Genomic DNA, 22,594 nt, shown 5'->3' on the forward strand with positions numbered 1-22,594 from the left:
GGACCCTTGGCCGATCTGGCACTTGCTGGCCTTTATTGTTAGTCCGGCCTGTTGGAGGGCCGACAGGACCTCCCGGAGGTGGGTCAGGTGTGCATCCCAGCGGAGGCTGTACACTGCAATGTCGTCTAGGTAGGCGGCGCTGAACTCTTCTAGCCCGGCCAGCACTCTATTCACGAGTCTCTGGAAGGTGGCCGGGGCGTTTTTCATGCCGAAGGGCATCACCTTGAAATGGTAGTGGCCATCCGGGGTCAAGAAGGCTGATCGCTCTTGCGCTCCAGGGGTGAGGCCGATCTGCCAATACCCGGCCGTGAGATCGAAGGTGCTGAGATACCTCGCAGCCCCCAGGCGATCGATCAGTTCATCCGCCCGGGGGATGGGATGGGCGTCGGTCCTGGTGACGGCATTCAGCCCCCGGTAGTCAACACAGAACCGGAGCTCCGGGGGCGGCGGCTTTAGGGACCAGGACAACTGGGCTGGCCCACGGACTGTCGGAGGGTTCGACTACCCCCAGCGCTAGCATCTTGGCCACCTCGGACTGGATGCAGGCCCGAACTCGGTCGGGCACTCGGAAAGCTCGGTGTCTTACAGGCGGGCTGTCTCCGGTGTCTACATCGTGGACACACCACCGGGTGACTCCAGGGGTGAGGGAAAACAGATCTGCAAACTGCCCCAGCAGCTGCCGGCAGTCATGGTGCTGCTCCGGGGTCAGGGTGGAGGAGAGCCTGACCCCTTCGATGGAGCCGTCCTTCTCAGTGGTGCTCATGAGATCTGGCAGCGGTTCGGAGTCGTCTTCCGCTCCTTCATCGGTCGCTAACAGCAGACTTAGTTCAGTGCGGGCAAAGTGCGGCTTGAGCCGGTTAGCGTGTAGAACCCGGAGGGGGTTCCTGAGGGACTCCATGTCCACCAGATAGGTGACGGGGCTCTTGCGCTCCACCACCCTGAAGGGCCCCGTCCACTTGTCTTGGAGGGCACAAGGTTCAACCGGGGACATGACCCAGACCTGCTGGCCCGGCTCGAATTCGATGGACGAGGCGTTCTGGTCATACCAGCGTTTCATCTCCTCCTGACTGGCTTCAAGGTTGGCTTCGGCAAGTTCCCGGAACTTCCGAGTCTGGTTGCGGAGGGTCAGGAGGTACTGGTAGATATCGGGTGGAGCACCTCGGGCAGCCGTCTCCCAGCCTTCTTTGACCAGGCTGAGGGGGCCCCGGACCGGGTGCCCATACAATAGTTCGAAGGGGCTGAACCCCAGGGACTTCTGGGGTACTTCGCGGTACGCAAACAGGAGGCAAGGCAGCAGAACATCCCATTTGCGTCGGAGTGGCTCCTCGAGGCCCTTGATCATTCCCTTCAGTGTTCGGTTAAACCGCTCCACAAGTCCATTTCCTTGGGGGTGATACGGGGTGGTGAACTTATAGGTGACCCCGCACTGTTGCCACAGGGATCGCATATACTTGGAAATAAAGTTTGTGCCCCGATCACGCACGACTTCTCGGGGGAAGCCGACTCTGGAGAAGATCCCCATTAGGGCTCCGCCGACTACTGGGGCCGTGATGGTTCGGAGGGGGATGGCTTCCGGATATCGGGTGGCATGGTCCACCAGCACGAGGATGAAGCGGTGCCCTTGAGGGGTGCGGGGGTCCAGGGGCCCCACGATGTCTATCCCCACTCGCTCGAAGGGGGTGGTGACCACGGGAAACGGCTGGAGCGGGGCTTTGACTTTCCCTCCGCTCTTCCCGCTGGCTTGACAGTTCGGGCAGGATCTGCAGTGATTGTGCACATCGTTGCGCATTTTCGGCCAGTAGAAATGAGTCACCAGGCGGCTGTAAGTTTTGTCCTGCCCCAGGTGCCCGGCGAGGGGCACATCATGTGCTAAGTTCAAGAGGAAGTCTCGAAATCGGAGGGGAACGACCAGCACCCGGCTGGCCCCTAGTTCGGCAATCTTCTGTTCACTGTAGAGAAGGTCGTTGTCCCAATAGACCCAGTGGGACCCCGCCGGGTCTCCAGCGGCTTGAGTGGCGGCTTGCCGTCGAATCCCCTCGAGGGAGGGACAGGTGCTCTGTTCTTGTCGGAATTGTTCGCGGGTGGGGCCACCTTCTTGGCGCCACTGAGCTAGTTCCGGCAGGTGGCCGAGCTCGGTGATTTCCTCATGGTTGGGCCCCGGGGGGCCGGGTTCAGGGTCGGTGTCCTCAGGGACGGCGGGCGGTGGAGGTGCGGGCCACTCCGGCTCCTCGATCGGGGCTTCCTCCGTTGGGGGGGAGGCCCGGGCGGACATGGAGCGGGTGGTCGCACAAACCCACTCGGGAAGGCCTAGCATCCCCAGATGCTCTCTCCGCTCTATGCCGGCCCAGAGGGAACTTTCCAGGTCGTTCCCGAGGAGGCAGTCCACGGGGGCATCGTCTCGGACAGTCACTTTCAGCATGCCCGACACCCCTCCTCACTCGAAGGGAATGCGGGCCATCTGGCACAAACTTTCGGAGTTGTCAGCCGACCGCACTGGGCACAAGACGTTGGGGAGAATTTGTTTGGGGGTCACCAAGTGGCAGCGGACCGCCGTCACGCTGGCCCCAGTATCCCGGAGGGCTTCGGCCCGGCGTCCATTGATGGTGACCCATTGGCGGTATTTCTGGGTGTTACCTGGGATCGGGTCTCGGGGGATCATGTCTCGATCACCCAGGCATGCTAAGATCATGGCTGCGGGCTCCCACATGGCCTGCTCGGTGTCGTCGCCCTCTTCTTCGCCTCCCTCTGCACTCAGGGCGGCGGCTGCGATCTGGCGGCTCGGGGGACCGGTGGTGCCGGGTCGCTGGTTCATCGGGCAGAGAGGGTCATTCGCATAATGGCCCTGTCGCTGGCATCTGTGGCACGTAACATTCGGGCGGGGCCCGGGCCTGGCTGGGGGGCCTCCCCTCCAACCCAGGGATGGCGACGGGGAGGTAGGGGATGACCACGCGGGGGTGTCTCGGCCTCGGCTCTGGCCTCCTCCGCCGCCTCGGGGTCGGTGATTCCCCGGGGATCCCCGGCCGTAGTCTCCCATCGGACTCCGGGGAACTCGGTTGCTCACCCATCTATCCGCCTCGACAGCGAGTTTTCGTGGCTCTGTCAATTTGCTGTCGAGGAGGTGCTGCCGGAGTTCGACTAAGCAATTATTGGAAAGATGCTCCCATAGGATGAGGTCGACCAACTGCTGGTAGGTGGTGACCTGGCAGCCTCTGATCCACCCTTCGAAGGCTCTGCTGTAAAAGTTCACGTACTCCACCCAAGTGGTACCGGGGATTTTTTTACAGTCTCGGAATCGCTGCCGGTACATTTCGGGGGTGAGTCCGTAGCGAGTGAGGAGGGCGGTCTTCATGTGTTCGTACGAGGTCATCTCGGCGTCGGGGAGCTCTAGCAGGGCGTCTCTCCCCTCGTTGATGAATTTCCCCTATAAGCCGGCGCCCCAGTCTTTGAGGGGTACTCGATGGGCGGTCATGGCGACCTCGTAGGCTTTGAACCACTGTTGGATGTCGTTGTTCTTATAGTATTCTTTGACGACCTCCTTGGGTATGTGCACCTTCGTGTCCCCCGGCGGGGGTGAGGTCTTACCCCCGGCGGTGCCTGTTTCTGTTGTTTTGGCCTTGATTTCCAGTTCTTTGAGGCCGCGCTCATGCTCGAGCACGAGTTTCTTTTCTTCAAGGTCTCGTTGTCTTCGCCTTTCCTCCAGGTCTCCTTCCAGCCGTAGTTGCTCGAGGGCTAATTTCCTTTCTGCCAGCTGTATCTCTCCTTCTTGTCGGAGTCTGGCGAGCTCCAACTCATGGAGCCGGTTCCTCTCTCGTTCTCGGGCGTCTTCGTGGGAGAGGCCCATGTCTAGGTCTGCGGGTCTTTCCCCCGCTGGGTTCGTGTCGGTCTCCGGGTGTCCATGCGGGCCCGGGTTATCTTCATTCTGGGGTGGCGCGTTATCGGCGTCCGCCCAGGCTTGCAGGGCTGATTTAAAGTCCTCTTTGGTGTTGAGGCCTGTGGTAGCGATGCCTAGGTCCTTGCAGAATTGTTTTAATTCCTTGTGGCTGTAATCTTCCATCTTTTCTTTCTGGAATTCCGCTGTCGGTCTGGTTTCCTGAGTAGTCATGGTCGCGGTGTGTTTTTCTCGGTAGTGAGTGAATTACTCTCTTGTACGATCTGCGTCGGCTCGGATCCCGTCGCCTGCCACCAATGTTAGAAAGGCGACCCCGGGGGAGGCAGAAGATGTCTGACTGACCACCCCTAGGTCCACCTCTCCGTCAAGAAGTAGCCGAGCATTACTGAGAGGCCTCCTGGGTGAGGGCCCTCTCCTAGGATCGCACAGCAGAGTAACCACACACTACAAATGGACACCACACCAGAGGTCGAGTTCGTAAGCTTTATCAGGAAATAAAGGCTGCTGGTTCTCAGTGATATGTACAAGCAGACCGAGGGGTCTGTAAAGTCTCGCAAGAGGGGATCAGGGTAGCGGGACAGTCTCGGTTGGGGTGTAGGCAGGGATACCTTGCGCACAGCTCTTAATCCTCGAGCCGGGGGTTCCGAGAGGTTAAGGCGCGGCAGCGCCAGCAGGCTCTCACGATGGTTCGGCAAAGGTGGGCCGCGGCAGCGCCAGCAGGCTCTCAAGATGGTTCGGCAAAGGTGGGCCGCGGCAGCGCCAGCAGGCTCTCAGGTTCTCTTCAGGTTACAGGAAATGAGTTCTTCTGGGGTCGGCCGTGACAGCGTCAGCAGGGCTCTCCAGTCCAGGATACAACTGACTTCTAATCCAGGGCTGGCCCAGATATAGGACTGGAGTCCTTTGATGTCCGGACCCTCGCGCCTGTGGGTCAGAGGGGCCGGGATGATGGTGTCCAGACACCCAGCAGGGGGGTGGAGCCAGCGCCCAGGGAGGCTGGAGGGCGATCGAAACCAGGCGTCCGGGGACGGCTGGAGGGCCATCGAAACCCCCTTTTCTCCGGGATCTGTCGAGTGGCCACTCGACCACCTGGGTGGATCTTGGTGCCTCGATGTCTGGGCTGCGCTGGGGCCTGGGCCGGGGCCGAGGCCACGTGGTCGTGACGTGGTGGGCCCAAGATGGAGTCGGGCGCGGCACGTGCTTAGGTCGTGAGGGGTCCACGCTGGAGCCAGGTCGGTAGTGGGGGTCCGGGATGGTGGCTGGACCAGCAATGTTGTGGCGTGCAGTGTCGGGCAAAAGGGCTGCCCGATGCTGGGTGGAGGGCCGATGTCGTCCTGGGCCCGCCATGCGGGAGGGGTAGGACCACGCCATGAGGCCGGGTCCAACAGCAGTTCATGTCATGCTGCAAAAATAATTTTGCCAAAGATTTTTCTGACTCTCTAAGAAATGTTTGTACACTGAATCACATTGTTTAACAGCCTCAAATCTTGTGATTTTGCAAATTGCACGCGTTGCATCAGAACTAAACTGTGTACATCAGACCTCATCTTTCATGTATGCTTTCTTCCAATTCTGTCGTCTGTGCAATATATCCTTGTTGAGTTGTTCACTGAAGAATATTTGCCACGTAAAGCTCGGGTACTGTTGTTGTACTGTTTCATACAAAATGGAAAACTTGATTACACCTGTGCCATAATCTGCATTTTAAGCCACTAGTAAACCACATTGTCACATTATGGTGATTATACACTGATCTTTACCCCATCATAAGACTGTTCTTTTGTCTAATGATGATGATTTGTGTTGGACCCGGCATCGTGGCGTGGTCCCTCTCCTCCCGCATGGCGGGCCCCGGACGGCATCGACCCCTGTCCTCCCTCCTGAAGCTACCCTCTCCAACCTTCAACGAGAGCCACCACTCCTGGCGACCCCCGGCTCTCCCCCTCAGGAACACGGTGACTGCTACTCGCCCCACTCTGTTGGTCCGGCCCCTACCCCGGGCCGCCATCCAGGCCCCGACTCCATCTTGGGCCCTCCACGTCCGGACCACGTGGCCTCGGCCTGACCTCGGCCGCGGCCCCAGCGAAGCCCCGACATCGAGGCACCAAAATCCGACCAGGTGGTAAAGTGGCCACTTGACGGATCAAGGAGGAGGAGAGTTTCGATGGCCCTCCAGCAGTCCCCGGACGCCTGGTTTCGATCGCCCTCCGGCCTCCCTGGGTGCTGGCTCCACCCCCCTGTTGGGTGTCTGGACACTCTCATTCCGGCCCCTCTGACCCCCAGGCGCGAGGGTCCGGACATCAAAGGACTCCAGATCTATATCTGGGGCAGCTCTGGAATGAGTCGGCAGTTGTATCTTGGACCTGGAAGCCCTGCTGATTGAATCGTGGCTGACCCTGACAACTCTTCGCTACTCTGATCGCTGAAACCATCTTCGGAGCCCTGCTGGCGCTGCCGCGGCCCGACCTCGCTGAAACCATCTTCAGAGCCCTGCTGGCGCTGCCACGGCCCGACCTCGCTGAAACCATCTTCGGAGCCCTGCTGGCGCTTCCGCGGCCCGACCTCGCTGAAACCATCTTTGGAGCCCTGCTGGCGCTGCCACGGCCCGACCTCGCTGAAACCATCTTCGGAGCCCTGCTGACGACGTCGCGGCTCGGCCTGGCGGAATCCCCCTGCTCGAGGATTGAGAGCTGAGCGTAGGGTATCCCGGCGCCAGGCTGGTATTAAGACTGCCCCGCTACCCTATTCCCACAGTTACCGAGAGTTTAAGGGTCCCTCGATCCGTTTGTATATATATTGCTGAGATAACTTGCCTTGATTGCTGATAAAGACTATAAGAATATATCCTTGTGTGGTGCCCATTTGTAGTGGTGTGATTGCTCGGCTGATACGATTCTAGGAGAGGAACCTCACCCAGGAGGCCTTTCGACGGCGCTCGGCCAACTCCAGAAGGAGAGGTGGGTCTCGGGGTGGTCCGTCAGACATCTTCGGCCTCCCCAGGATCCGCCTTTCTAACATTGGTGGCAGGCGGTGCGATCCGAGCCGACGCAAATCGTACAGAGAGTGACTCACCCACTACTGACAGGAACACACCGCAAGCATGAGTACCAAAGAAACGAGACCGACCGCAGAGTTACAGAAGGAACGGTTGGAAGAATATAACCACAAAGAATTGAAACATTTCTGCAAAGACCTGGGCATCGCGACCACGGGACTAAGCACCAAGGACGATTTCAATCAGGCCCTACAAACATGGGTGGAGGCAGAAGCGACGCCACCCCAGATCGAAAATGACACGGTCCCAGACTTGCACCCGGAAACCCTCGCAACCCCAGCGGAGGAAAGAAATGCCAACGTGGACACGGGCCTCTCCCACGAAGACGCCCGAGAGCGAGAAAGGAGCCGGCTCCACGAATTGCAGCTCGCCCGACTCCGTCTGGACGGAGAACTACAGCTGGCCGAGAAAAAGATAGCCCTTGAGCAACTACGGCTACAAGGAGACCTGGAGGAGAAACGAAGGCCGAGGGACTTAGAGGAGAAACAAGCTCACGTTCGAGCACGAGCGTGGCTTAAAAGAACTTGAGATCAAGGCCAAACATGGTGAGGCCAGCGCCTCCGGGAACCTGAGCCCACCTCCTCCGGCGGACACGAAGGTCCACATCCCCAAAGATGTTGTCAAAGAATACTATAAAAACGACGACATCCAACAATGGTTTAAGGCCTACGAAGTAGCCATGGCTTCTCATCGAGTACCCCAAAAAGACTGGGGTGCCGGCTTGTGGGGGAAGTTCGTCAACGAAGGGAGAGACGCCCTGCTATAGCTCCTAGACACCGAGATGACCTCTTACGAACATATGAAAGCCGCCCTCCTTACTCGCTATGGAGTCACCCCCGAGATGTACCGGCAGCGATTCCGAGACTGTAAGAAGATCCCCGGTACTACGTGGGTGGAGTACGTGAACTTCTATAGCAGAGCCCTAGAGGGGTGGATCAAGGGCAGCCAGGTCACCACCTACGAGCAGCTGTTCGACCTCATTGTATGGGAGCACCTCTCCAACAACTGTTTCGTCGAACTCAGACAGCATCTCCTCGACAGCAAGCTGACCGAGCCATGAAAACTCGCCGTCGAGGCCGATCGATGGGTGAGCACCCGGGTCCCCCGGAACTCGATGGGCGACTACGGCCGAGCTCCCCAGGGGCCCCACCGACCACGAGGCGGCGGGGGAGGCCAGAACAAGAACCGAGACGCCCTCACAGTGCGGCCCCGGAGTCCACCCCGGGGACCGCCCCCGACCCACACTTCGCCATCCCTGGTCAGAAGAGGGGCTCCCCCAGCACGGCCGGGGCCCCGCTCGAACGCTACCTGTTACAAATGCCAGCGGCCCGGTCACTACGCCAGTGACCCCCACTGCCCGTTGAACCAACGACCCGGCACCACCGGTCCTCCAAACCGCCAGATCGCGGCCGCCGCCCTGGGAGAAGAAAGGGGCGAAGAAGACAACTATGACGAGGACCAGTCCGAGTGGGAGCCCGCCGCCATGTCCCTGGTATTTCTAGGCGAAAGAGACATGATCCCCCGGGACCCGATCCCGGGCAACACCCAGAAGTACCGCCAGTGGGTCACTATTAATGGGCGCCGGGCCGAAGCCCTTCGCGACACCGGAGCCAGCGTGACGGCCGTCCGTTGCCACTTGGTGACCCCCGACCAGATCCTGCCCAATGTGCTGTGCCCAGTACGGTCAGCGGACAATTCCGAGAGCCTGTGCCAGATGGCCCGAATCCCCTTCGAGTGGGGGGGGTGTCGGACATGCTGAAAGTGACCGTCCGGGATGATGCCCCCGTGGACTGCCTCCTCAGGAACGACCTAGAGAGTTCCCCCTGGACCCACGTCGAGCGGAGAGAGCATCTGGGGATGGTAGGCCTTCCCGAGTGGGTCTGTGCGACCACCCGATCCATGGCCGCCCGGGCCACCGCCCTGACTGAAGCCACCCCAACCAAATAACCGGAGTGGCCCGCGCCTCCGCCGCCCTCCGTCCATGAAGACGCCGACCCTGAGCCCGGCCCCCTGGAGCCCCCCCCGTGAAGAAATTGCCAACCTCGGCTACCTCCCAGAACTAGCCCAATGGCGCCAAGAGGGTGGCCCCACACGAGAGCAGTTCCGTCAAGAACAGAAAGCGTGTCCCTCCCTCGAGGGAACCCGACAGCAAGCCGCTGCTCAAGCCGCCGGAGACCCCTCGGGGTCCCACTGGGTCTATTGGGACAACGATCTCCTCTACAGCGAACAGAAGATTGCCGAACTGGGGGCCAGCCAGGTGCTGGTGGTCCCCCTCCGATTCAGAGACTTCCTCCTGAACCTGGCTCACGATGTGCCGCTCGCCGGGCACCTGGGGCAGGACAAAACCTACAGCCGCCTGGTGACCCATTTCTACTGGCCAAAAATAAGAAATGATGTGAACAATCACTGCCGGACTTGCCCAACCTGCCAAGCCAGCGGGAAGAGCGGGGGGAAGCACAAGGCCCCCTTCAACCCTTCCCAGTCGTCAACACCCCATTCGAGCGGGTGGGAATAGACATTGTGGGGCCTCTGGAGCCCCGAACCTCTCAAGGTCATCGTTTCATCCTCATCCTGGTGGACCATGCCACCCGCTATCCCGAAGCCATCCCTCTCCGGACCGTGACGGCCCCCGTGGTGGGCCGAGCGCTGATGGGGATCTTCTCCCGGGTGGGCTTCCCCCGAGAGGTCGTCAGTGACCGGGGTACGAACTTCATTTCCTGATACATGAAGTCCCTGTGGCAACAGTGCGGGGTCACGTACAAGTTTACGACCCCCTACCACCCCCAAGGGAATGGACTGGTGGAAGGTTTCAATCGAACCCTCAAGGGGATGATCATGGGCCTGGAGGAGCCCTTGCGACGCCAATGGGACGTGTTGCTGCCCTGTCTCCACTTCGCCTATCGGGAGGTCCCTCAGAAGTCCCTGGGGTTCAGCCCCTTCGAACTATTGTACGGACACCCCGTCCGGGGTCCCCTCAGCCTGGTCAAAAAAGGCTGGGAGGTTGCAGTCCAAGATGCTCCCCCCGACGTCTACCGATACCTCCTGACCCTCCGAAACCAGACTCGGAAGTTCCGGGAACTTGCCGATGCCAACCTCGAGGCCAGCCAAGAGGAGATCAAACGCTGGTATGACCAAAACGCCTCTTCCATTGAGTTCGAGCTGGGCCAACAGGTCTGGGTCATGTCCCCGGTCGAACCCTGTGCCCTCCAGGACAAGTGGACTGGGCCCTTCAAAGTGGTGGAGCGCAAGAGCCCTGTCACCTACCTGGTGGACATGGAGTCCCCCAGGAACCCCCTCCGGGTCCTCCATGCCAACCGGCTCAAGCCTCACTTTTTCCGAACGGAACTTAGCCTGCTGATGGCTACTGATGGCGGGGCCGAAGACGACTCCGAGCCCCTACCGGACCTCCTGAGCACCTCCGAGAAGGATGGCTCCGTAGAGGGGGTCACCCTCTCCTCCGCCCTGACCCCAGAACAGCGCCAGGACTGCCGAAAGCTGTTGGGACAATTCACAGACTTGTTTTCTCTCACCCCCGGAGTCACCCAGTGGTGCGTCCAGGATGTCGACACCGGGGACAGCCCACCTGAGCGACACCGGGCCTACCGAGTTCGAACCTGCATTCAATCAGAGGTCTCCAAGATGCTGGCCCTGGGGGTGGTCGAACCCTCTGACAGTGCATGGGCCAGTCCCGTCGTCCTGGTCCCGAAAGCCGCCGCCCCTGGCGCCACGCCCGAACTGCGATTTTGTGTAGACTACCGGGAGATGAACGCCGTCATCTGGACCAATGCCCACCCTATTCCCCGGGCCGATGAACTGATCGACCGCCTGGGGGCGGCCCGCTACCTGAGCACATTCGACCTAACCTCCGGCTACTGGCAGATCGGACTCACCCCGGGCGCCCAAGAGCGCTCCGCTTTCTCAACCCCCGATGGCCACTACCACTTCAGGGTGATGCCCTTCGGGATGAAAAACGCCCCCGCAACCTTCCAGAGACTGGTGAATAAGGTACTGGCGGGGCTAGAAGAATTCAGCGCCGCCTACCTGGACGATATTGCGGTGTACAGCCTCCACTGGGCCGAGCACCTCAAGCACCTCTGGGAGGTCCTGACGGCCCTCAGACGGGCCGGACTGACCATAAAAGCAAGCAAGTGCCAGATCGGCCAAGGGTTCGTAACCTATCTGGGACACCAAGTGGGGAGCGGCCATGTGGCTCCCCTTCAACCCAAGATCGACGCCATCATGGCCTGGGAACCCCCGGTCACCCAGACAGCAGTCAGAGCCTTCCTAGGGCTCACTGGGTATTACCGGCGCTTCGTGAAGGATTATGGGAGCATTGTGGGCCCCCTCACCGAACTCACTTCCAAAAAGCAGCCACAGAAGGTGCACTGGACACCCGAGTGTCAGGCCGCCTTTGAGACTCTGAAGACAGCGATGTGTACCGCCCCCGTGCTCCAAGCCCCCGACTACAGCCGGGAATTCGTAGTCCAAACCGATGCCTCGGAGCACGGTGTCGGGGCGGTCCTCTCCCAGATCAACCCCGACGGAGTTGATCAACCTGTGGCCTTCATCAGCCGACGTCTGCTGGCCCGAGAGCAACGCTGGAGCACCATTGAACGAGAGGCCTTCGCCGTGGTGTGGGCCCTCAAGAAACTCCGACCCTATCTCTTCGTCACCCACTTCCGGGTGCAAACTGACCACCGGCCTTTGCGGTGGTTGATGCAGATGCGAGGAGAGAACCCAAAGTTGCTACGATGGTCCATCTCCCTACAAGGGATGGACTTCACTGTGGAACATCGCCCCGGCAACGACCACGCCAACGCCGACGGCCTGTCCCGCTTCTTCCGCCTCGGCGAGGAGAACCCCCAAGAAGATGGGTGACTCTTCCTGCCTTAAGCTGGGGGGGACGTGTGTTGGACCCGGCCTCGTGGCGTGGTCCCTCTCCTCCCGCATGGCGGGCCCCGGACGGCATCGACCCCTGTCCTCCCTCCTGAAGCTACCCTCTCCAACCTTCAACGAGAGCCGCCATTCCTGGCCACCCCCGGCTCTCCCCCTCAGGAACACGGCGACTGCTACTCGCCCCACTCTGTTGGTCCGGCCCCTACCCCGGGCCGCCATCCAGGCCCCGACTCCATCTTGGGCCCTCCACGTCCGGACCACGTGGCCTCGGCCTGACCTCAGCCGCGGCCACAGCGAAGCCCCGACATCGAGGCACCAAGACCCGACCAGGTGGTAAAGTGGCCACTTGACGGATCAAGGAGGAGGGGAGTTTCGATGGCCCTCCAGCCGTCCCCGGACGCCTGGTTTCGATCGCCCTCCGGCCTCCCTGGGTGCTGGCTCCACCCCCCTGCTGGGTGTCTGGACACTCTCATCCCGGCCCCTCTGACCCCCAGGCGCGAGGGTCCGGACATCAAAGGACTCCAGACCTATATCTGGAGCAGCTCTGGAATGAGTCGGCAGTTGTATCTTGGACCTGGAAGCCCTGCTGATTGAATCGCGGCTGACCCTGACCACTCTTCGCTACTCTGATCACTGAAACCATCTTCGGAGCCCTGCTGGCGCTGCCGCGGCCCGACCTCGCTGAAACCATCTTCGGAGCCCTGCTGGCGCTGCCGCAGCCCGACCTCGCTGAAACCATCTTCGGAGCCCTGCTGCCGCGGCCCGACCTCGCTGAAACCATCTTCGGAGCCCTGCTGGCGCTGCCGCGGCCCGACCTTGCTGAAACCATCTTCGGAGCCCTGCTGGCGCTGCCGCGGCCCGACCTCGCTGAAACCATCTTTGGAGCCCTGCTGGCGCTGCCGCGGCCCGACCTCGCTGAAACCATCTTCGGAGCCCTGCTGACGACGTCGCAGCTCGGCCTGGCGGAATCCCCCAGCTCGAGGATTGAGAGCTGAGCGTAGGGTATCCCGGCGCCAGGCTGGTATTAAGACTGCCCCGCTACCCTATTCCCACAGTTACCGAGACTTTAAGGGTCCCTCGATCCGTTTGTATATATATTGCTGAGAGAACTTGCCTTGATTGCTGATAAAGACTATAAGAATATATCTTTGTGTGGTGCCCATTTGTAGTGGTGTGATTGCTCGGCTGATACGATTCTAGGAGAGGAACCTCACCCAGGAGGCCTCTCGACGGCGCTCGGCCAACTTCAGAAGGAGAGGTGGGTCTCGGGGTGGTTCGTCAGACATCTTCGGCCTCCCCAGGGTCCGCCTTTCTAACAATTTGTTTTAAAGTTTGCAACTAGAGACCCACTATGTTCCTGACTTTACAGAAGAGGCTTCTTAGTATTTTTGAACACCAAGAAGCAGAACTTGGAAAATAGCAACATATTGGTCTTGCGCATCCTGCCCCTTTTCTCCAAATTGATGAGATATCTATTTTTAGGCCAATGGATTAGCACCTCCCTTCTACAACAGAGTAAAATTAGATTGGGGCTCTTGGATTAAGCGTGTTTTCTGGCTTGCCACACCTGATATTCCATTGTTGCTTCCAACCAAATGTCTTTAGCACAGCTAGGGGCGCTAGAGGGCGCACACGCGGAATGGCTGCCTAGGCTGGTAGCTCCCGTGCCTTGGCAAGTTATCCTGCACATATCCTGCGCCACAGGGTGACGATCCGTCCTATACAGCCATCAAGAGGTATAGGAAGGCGACCTCAGCACTCGACCCGAGTTTGAAGCTGTTGCGTGGTGTGGGGCCAAAGATATCGCCAATTCTGCGAACACCGGAGGTAGCCTGGAACTCCAGAGCGTTGGGACCCGGCTGCGGCGCACTACGTGACACCGCGGCTGACCACGAGGGGCTGGGCCGCATCCTTAGCCGTCCACCCGGAGCCGAGACTGTGCCTGAGCGGGGGCTGGCGGTTGAGGACCGGGTGTGGAGGTCCCGTCGCCAACGTCTACCCCCCCTCTCCTACCGCTGCGGACTGCTGACCTCCGACGCCTGGACCACAGGTGAGCCGGCTATCCCGCCGGGAGTGCATTGAGCTGCGGAGCGCTTCCCGCGTGACTGGGGGGTCGCCGGCATATCGAGCCTCACGGCGGAGGGGCAGAGGCCATAGACTGCTTTGGTGTGGCGGCAGGGATTGTTACTTGGACTCCCCGGGCAGAGGGAGCCGCGGCGCCCGGACTAACCGGGAGACGCCTGGATTTCGCCTGCTACACCCGGCGGGCTGCTCGAACGTCAGCACACTTTCTAGCTTCATTGGGACTTGGGCTGGCTCCCTTGTGCTGGCTGTCTCCTGACTTTTCTTGCACTTGTGACCCGCCGGATCCACTGGGGGGCTGGGGTTGCCTTGCCCCCACTGGTCGCTGCACCCTAGTGCTACGGGAGAGTCTGAGGGACTGAAGGGCGGCTGGAGCACCGCGCCCTTCCCCCGACAGCTGCTGCATCCTGTACTCGACGTCCTCATCAGGGGCCTCCACAGCTTTCAGTGTCTGACCGGCTCACCGGCTGCCTAACTATTTACCCGCCTGACCACTATATATATAAAATACTGACGACGACAGCGGAGGCTTGATACAAAGACCATCATGGGGCGCCCGGATAACCGCCAAGCAAAACTGAGTTTTGAAGGCGCCAAAAAAAGCGCGAAGTCAGTACCCACTGGCCCCGGTCCTAGCGAAGCCCCTTTGAAGACCGCTACGCCCCCGACAGCAGACTTAGACCTCCACAGCCTTTTTCAGGAGATGAGGCAGGGGTTCGCTACAGTTGTCGAAAAGGTGGACGGCGTCACTGCACGGCTGGACGCGCTGGTCCACAAGGTGGATCGCCATGAAGAGCAACTAACAGCCGCGGAACAACGTGTCTCCGATAATGCGGATGCTGCCGCGACTCACACGACGCAACTAGCTCGAATGGACAATTTGCTCAGAATTATAGCGGCTAAAAACGAGGACTTGGAAGCCCGCAGCCGCCGGAACAACATACGCATTACGAATGTGCCGGAATCCACAGACACGGGCAGAATGGAACTCTACGTCGAAACAATGCTTAAGGGATCAATCGGTGATGAAGCTTTTTCTCCCCAATTCATTGTTGAGCGAGCGCACCGTACCTTAGCGCCTATGCCGAAACCTGGATTGCCGCCCAGGCCCATCATAGCCAAGCTATTGAACTATCGAGACCGGGACACTGCATTGAGAGCGGCACAAACTCAACGCTCGCTGCATTATAATGGTATCACGTTTTCCATATACCCGGACTTCACCCCGATGGTACAGGAAGAACGACGCAAATTTCTCCCAGTGAAAAAGAAGTTACGTGAGGCCCAGGTGGATTATGCTCTCCTATATCCGGCGAAGCTGCGGATCACGCATCAGGGCACACAACGCTTCTTCACGAATCTGCAGAAGGCAGAGGACTTCTTAAAATCGCTTAGGAGAGCACGCAGGGAAGAGCGAGATGCTGAAGCGGACATACCAGATGAAGACTTGCCACCGGCGCCGAACGCTCATTGAATGTCTGGGCAGACTATGTTGGATATTTCCTCTACACAGATTGCATGACGCCCATCGTCCTACATGTGGACACTGCGATGAATACCGGCATCGGTCCTGCGCGGATTCAACATGCCTGTGGTAACGTAAACCAAGGCCCACACTCTTGGCCCTCTGCTCCGCCGAGGACGGTACATGCTGGAGCTATGGGCCGAGAGGGGGCTGTGCGCACTCTATGCCTAACCCCTACAGGGTATTCCCCTTGAGACTACTATTGTTTTTGTTGTTGTTGCAGGGGCCGGGAGTGGATGGATGGGGGGGTGGGAGGTTGGGTGGGGCTCATTGGCTACTGGCATGATTGGGATGCTGGGGTGGGAGGGGGGATGGGTTGTTCTAAGAAGAGGCAATTTTCACTTGGAATAGGTAGGCAGAATATACGACAGATTGTGCATCTGAATTGGTGGGGTGATGTTGAGCTGAACTCATTGCATTGGTTTGTACTATCACTTTTGCTATTGACCTACTTATGGCTACTCTGACTGTTAACTCTCAATTGACGCTCATGTCTTGGAATATTCGTGGTTTAAACAAAGCTAAGAAATGTCGCAATGTCATTGCCTATCTTGATAGACATCATGTACAGGTCGCCATGCTACAGGAAACCCATCTGCCACCACGTACTAGATCTACTTTTGCGAGTAGATGGGCTGGAGACCGAGTCTTCTCCTCGTATTCCACTTATGCGAGAGGGGTAGCTATCATCATAGCCCGCACTGTCCCGTTTCACAAATGTGGGGAGCTTGTGGATGGGGAGGGGCGGTATGCACTGATGTGGGGCAGGCTGGGTCGGGACACCTTCACATTTGTTGTCGCATATGCACCGAATATAGATGAACCTGCCTTCCTCTCTGCACTATGGGGCAAGATCATAGCTGTGGGATCACGCCACGTCATTTGGGGGGGTGATTTCAATCTGGCAATAGTGCCTCACCTAGATAGGGCGGATGGAGTTTGCACTTATAAACCTAGAGCGCGCGAGACGCTGGAGGGAGTGCTCGCAGAGGGTGAACTGCTCGATGCCTGGAGACACTTGCACCCATTCAGGAGGGAAGGCACACACTTTACATCTCACACGGGAACGTGGGCACGCTTGGATTATATACTTGTCACCAAAGAGATAGCATCAGAATTAAAGGGGGTAATGCACCTACCCAGAACATACTCTGACCACAGCCCTGTCATGCTTCAACTCCGTATACCGGGGTGGGATAACCCTAGACCACACTGGAGACTCCGCCCTGACATATTGCTCGACACTGTATTTCGAACTGAATTAGGCGAAGAGATAACTGCCTTTTTCCCCAGAAATAAGGGATCAGTAGACTCGGTAGAACACATATGGGAGGCTTTTAAGGTCACCATCAGAGGGTATTGCATCTCCAAGAGTAGTGGGGTTCTGCGTGACATCCTCCGCACTATTAGCACATTATAGGGGGAGCTGGGGGACCTGGAACGCCGTATGGTTGAGGAGACTGACCCTGCACTACATGCTGCTTTCAGGGAGACACTATCCAGGTATGAGGAGGAGGCTTCCAGGGAAACCAAGTTCCGTGGTAAACACTGGCAGGCCCGAAAATACTGCGAGGGGGATCGGCCTGGGAAGGTACTCGCAGCGCTCACGCAGACTCCTAAGGGCCGCAATGTCATTGTTGAACTCACGGACACATACGGCACCACAATCAGGAACTCGGATGAAATTCTCACCACATTTACTACACACTATCGCGCGCTATACACCTCTGTTGCGGGATCCGAAACGTCATATACCGGTTATCTAAAAGATGTGGCGCTTTGCTGGCTCAGCGATAGCGATAGAGCATTTCTGGCGGCACCTTTCGAACTTGACGAGATCCGTGATGCCATCATGTCCCTTCAGAATGGTAAGGCCCCTGGGCTAGATGGCATTCCTGCCGAGTTTTACAAAGCTTACATTGATATAATGGCTCCTGTCTTACGTGAGGTATACTCGGAATCCCTTAGTGATGGCATCCTCCCTGGTTCCATGCGTGAAGTGGTTATCACCTCTCTCCTGAAGCCTGGTAAGGACCCCTGCTCTTGCAACTCTTATCGCCCACTCTCCCTCATAAATTGCGATGTGAAAATTCTCGCTAAGGTTCTGGCTACCCGGCTATCATTACTGATGACTAGAATTGTACTACCGGATCAATCTGGATTCGTGGCTGGCCGGTCTACTTCACACAATCTCCGTACCATGTTCTCTCTCCTACGCACGGTTCATCCTGACATACCTGTCGCAGCCGTCTTCCTGGATGCGACCAAAGCCTTCGACTCAGTCGAATGGCCCTACCTGTTTTCGGTTTTGGCTAGCATGGGATTCCCACCTTTGTTTATATCTTGGGTTCGTCTGCTTTATACTCAACCCACGGCGAGAATATTGGTCAACAATCGCCTGTCGCAACCTATCGACATCACCAGAGGCACGCGTCAGGGCTGTCCACTTTCTCCCTTATTGTTTGCCATAACGGTTGAGCCTCTCGCCTGTCGCCTGCGTCAGCTACATCGAGACGGGGCGGTACAGTGCCTACAGCGACAAATAGACGTATCCCTTTATGCAGACGACATTACACTATATGTTAAACACCCCAAGATACACCTAAATCCCTTACTCAGGGAGTTCATCATGTTTGGCGGGATGTCAGGTGTGCATATTAATTGGTCCAAATCCCAACTCTTCCCCATAACGGAAGCAGTGGTTGACTTTCCCCTTGACTATCCATTGGAGTGGTGCCGTGCGGATCTCCGATACCTGGGGATCCGTATATCCCGGGATCGAGAGGAGACGCTGCGATCTAATTATGGAGTAGCAATCACCAAACTGACCGCCACTGTGGATCGTTGGATCACCCTACCGCTTTCCACGGCTGGAAGAGCATCCCTTATCAAAATGGTTATCCTTCCCCGTTTTCTTTACTTATTCCTTAACATTCCCTATTTCCCGGGCGCCTTTTTCTTTAAGACTCTGAAGATGGAACTGCGTAGGCTTTTTTGGGGAGGCAAGAGCCCCCGACTTAAATGGTCCACGCTTACCCTACCCTACGACAAAGGGGGCTTCGATATCCCTGACTTTATGGAGTATTATCAATGCGCGCAGGCACATTACGCTTACCACTGGATGGCTCCCACGCCTTTTATGCCACATATAGCGGTGGAAGACTGGATAGTGCACCCCCTTCCACTAAGCGGACTACTCCATTGTCCGAAATCGTCCATCACCACACCAAATACCTCGGTATCATGCACAATGGATGCATGGCGCCGGATAGCTAAAAGCTTGTCCTGCCCCCTACCCTACTCACCGAAACTGCCGCTTACCTATCACCCTAATCTCACCCTACTGTGGGAACAGGGTTTCCGTAACCTCTGTGCAAAGATACATGTCTCCTGCTGGGGCGACCTGTTTGCTGACGGGCGTTTTAAAACGGCAGACCTTTTCTTTGCGACACATGCCCACACCCCCTTAGACTTGTTTTATTATGTGCGCTTACGTGCGGGGATGAGAGACATCCTACCTTCCTTCCCTGATGAACCTGAGGTTCTACCTCCACTTCATTTCCTACTATGCTCCCAAGATGGGACTCATTTGGTTTCTGGCCTCTATCGCCAGCTCAGGGACACGGCCACAATGCCAGAATCTGGTGCTCGTTCACGTTGGACCGCTGAGCTGGCTGCCGACGTCACGGACGAACAATGGTTATACTGCTGCGCGCTCACCTCCCGCATATCTGCCAGCAGCAGATTGAAAATCATACTGTAGACCGGGCCGGCGGCTCAGGGCTACCCGGTAAAGGGACTGGATGATGTGGATCAGGACACACTGAAGTAATAGGTTGCAAACCAGGGAGGAGAAGGACACCAGGTCTTGCAGGTAAAGAGGGTTTTATTGGGATAACACGTTTGGTATTGAGCATCAAAGTTCTCTGTGTCCTAAACGTGAGTCTCTCCCTGGCGAATTGGCTGGGATCCGTTTTTGCAGCGCGGGCGTCCTCTTCTGGGTCTTCGGGTTTTCCTCGCTGGTCCTTAAGTGCTGGTCACGGAGGCAGCTCACCGCTCCGGAGTCCATGTAAAGGAAGCCAACAGAGAGGGCACCGTTAGTTCAATGGCCTCTGGGAGGGGGTGCACCTTTGGGGCCGTGTGAGGTGAGGCTGGGAGGAGTTCACCCGTGAATAACGTGCGAGTACAATACTGTCAGTGACGTGGTGGAAGGGCATACATACGGTGAGGGTTAATCGCGGGGTAAAGAACACAGAAGGAAGGGGTAAGACGCGGGATAAAAGCGCGGGTCTATGTACAGTAATTACACGCTCTTCCTTCCCGCCCACACTGCCATACGCTGCCGTACCTGGGTCAGCCACGCTCCTCCCCTGGGAGAGTGGCACGGCGGCTCGCGGGGTCGTTGGCCTCCAGGCACTCCGTATGTTTCTCCTTCTCCTCCGGGATGTTCTTCGGGGTTCCCTCGCTGTTCTTGGTAATCTCCTTCTCTGCTCCGTTCAAACCGCTCTCCGACGCCGCTCCTCGCCTGCTCTTCCTCCGGGGTGATGTCACACCCCCCGTATCTTGCTTCCGGGAGTTTATCCAGTCTGGGCCTTGCGACGTAGGTAGGGGGAGTGGTCTCCTCCTCCTCCGAAAACGCCCACTTAAAGGCGCCAGGTCCCTCATCCTGTTCGGCGAGTCCTGTCTCCCAGGGGTCCGTCTGCAATGAAGGAGGCACAACAGGGTCATTCCCGGGAGTCCACCACTCCTCGGTAGCGCTTCGCCTCGCATTGTTACATTCCACCCCCCCTGGTTTCTCACGATCGGGGAGAACCGGCATGCGGGAGAGGAAATCGGCGTTCCCGTTGTCCTTCCCTTTCCTGTGGACCACTGTGAATGCAAAGGGTTGGAGGAAGAGGAACCACCGAAGTATCCGGGCATTCTGAGTCCTGTTCCTCTGCATCCACTGCAGAGGGGCATGATCAGAGTACAACGTGAATGCCCTGCCCTCCAGGTAGTAACGCAGCTTATCAATAGCCCACCGAATAGCCAAGCACTCTTTCTCAACGGTGGGATATTTCCGTTCCCGGGGGTGGAGTTTACGACTGATGTACAGTACAGGATGTTCAGCATTGTCCACCCCTATCTGTGACAGAACAGCCCCGATGCCCGTCTCCGAGGCATCAGTAGCAAGGGAAAAGGGTCGTCCGAAATCAGGGGGTATAAGCACCGGACTGGTGGTGATGGCTTTCTTTAAACGAAGGAAGGCATCCTTGGCTTCCTGCGCAGGGGGCAGTGGCAGCGCGTTTCGGACGTTCTTTTGTAGCAGGTTCGTCAGGGGGGTGGCTATGTCCGCAAAATTCTGGATGAACCGTCTATAATACCCCACCAGGCCCAGGAAGGCTCTTAGCTCTCTTTTCGTGGAGGGGAAAGGTGTTTTGGTGATAGCCTTTATCTTCTCCTCTTGGGGTGCTATGACCCCATCCCCCAGCATGAACCCCAGGTACTTCACCTTCGGGAAGGCGGCTCGGGATTTCTTGGCATTGACGTGTAGACGAGCCTCTCCCAGGGAGGATAGCACAGCGGCCAGGTGTTCTAGGTGCTCTTTCCATGACTGACTAAAGATGACGATGTCATCAAGATACACAGAACTGTACCTGGTATGCGGAGCCAACACTCTGTTCATTAGCCTCTGGAATGTGGCGGGTGCCCCGTGGAGTCCGAAAGGGAGGACGTTGAATTCATACAACCCTTCCTCGGTGGCAAAGGCGGTTTTGTGTCGGTCCCCCTCCCTTAGGGGTACCTGCCAATACCCTTTTGTCAGGTCCAGGGTTGTTATGTATCTTGCGTCCCCTATTCGCTCGATGAGTTCGTCGACCCTGGGTATGGGGAACGCATCGAATGTGGACACTGCATTCAAAGCCCTAAAGTCCATGCAAAAGCGGGTAGACCCGTCGGGTTTGGGCACCATGACTATGGGGGAGGACCAACTGCTCTTTGATGGTCTGATGACCCCCAGATCCAACATGCTTGCGACTTCCTTTCGTACGTCTGCTCTTTTCGCAGCAGGGATGCGGTAAGCTCTTTGTTTGACTATGCTCCCTGGTGTCGTGTGTATCTCGTGTTCTGCCAGGTGAGTGCACCCAGGAGTGTCTGAGAACAAACGTGAAAAAGGGCGGAGACCATCCCATAAGGCTTGTTTCTCCCCTTCAGTGAGGTCAGGATTGACGGGAAGGCTTCCCAGGGTGGACTCGGATCTCTCTTCAGGTAATACTAGGTGGGCTGGCTGGGGGCTCGGTCCTAGCCACTTCTTCAGAAGGTTTATGTGGAAGGATTGCGTGCGTCTGGGCGACATCCGCATTTTATAAGTCGTATCGCCATATCTCTCCAGGACCCTGAACGGTCCCTTCCATTCACTCCGGAACTTCTGTGTGGACGTAGGCAGTAACACCAAAGCCCAGTCCCCTACGTTCAGCTCCCTCCTCCTTTTCCCTTTGTCATAGTATCGCTTTTGGCGGCTCTGGGCCGACTGTAGGTTTGAGTATGCCAGATCTCTCAACTTGCCCAGTCTGGATCGTAACTGCTGGGTGTAGTCAAGCAGGGAGCGCTGCTCCTGTGCCTCTTCCCTTTCCCAGGCCTCTCTGGTTATTTCTAGGAGGGATCTCGGTTGTCGGCCATACAACAGCTCGAACGGGGAACATCCTAAGCTGCTCTGGACCTGGGACCTTACTACATACAGTGCTAGGGGGAGCATTTTGTCCCAGTCCTTGGTCTCTGAGCCCAACAGCTTCTTCAACGTGGATTTTAGGGTCCTGTTATATCGTTCCACTAAACCATCCGTTTGGGGATGGTAAGCGGAAGTGCGGATGTGGGTCAGGTTCAGGGTCTTGCACACCTCTCCCATCATTCGGGACACAAAGGGAGTCCCCTGGTCAGTTAATATTTCACGGGGGAACCCCACTCTTGAAAACAGTTCCACCAGCTTCTCCGCTACGTTCTTGGTGGTCGGGGTGGTTAGGGGGTACGCCTCGGGGAACCGGGTGGAATAGTCCACTATCACCAAGGCGTATGTGTGGCCCCTAGTGGTGCGTGGCAGGGGCCCTATGATGTCCATTCCTACTCGTTCCCAGGGATTACCAATGATGGGCAGGGGTTGTTAGGGTGCAGCCGG

The 22,594-nt window shown here is 57.8% G+C and overlaps 1 protein-coding gene across 6 annotated transcripts in view; it reads left to right on the top strand.

The window, feature by feature from the left end:
* Positions 1 to 22,594, top strand: part of ADARB1 (adenosine deaminase RNA specific B1) — a 964,894-nt gene that overhangs the window by 880,354 nt on the left and 61,946 nt on the right. The gene's annotated exons all lie outside the window — the stretch shown is intronic.

The sequence above is a fragment of the Lissotriton helveticus genome, chromosome 3_1, assembly GCF_964261635.1.
Source record: "Lissotriton helveticus chromosome 3_1, aLisHel1.1, whole genome shotgun sequence".
NCBI lineage: Eukaryota > Metazoa > Chordata > Amphibia > Caudata > Salamandridae > Lissotriton > Lissotriton helveticus.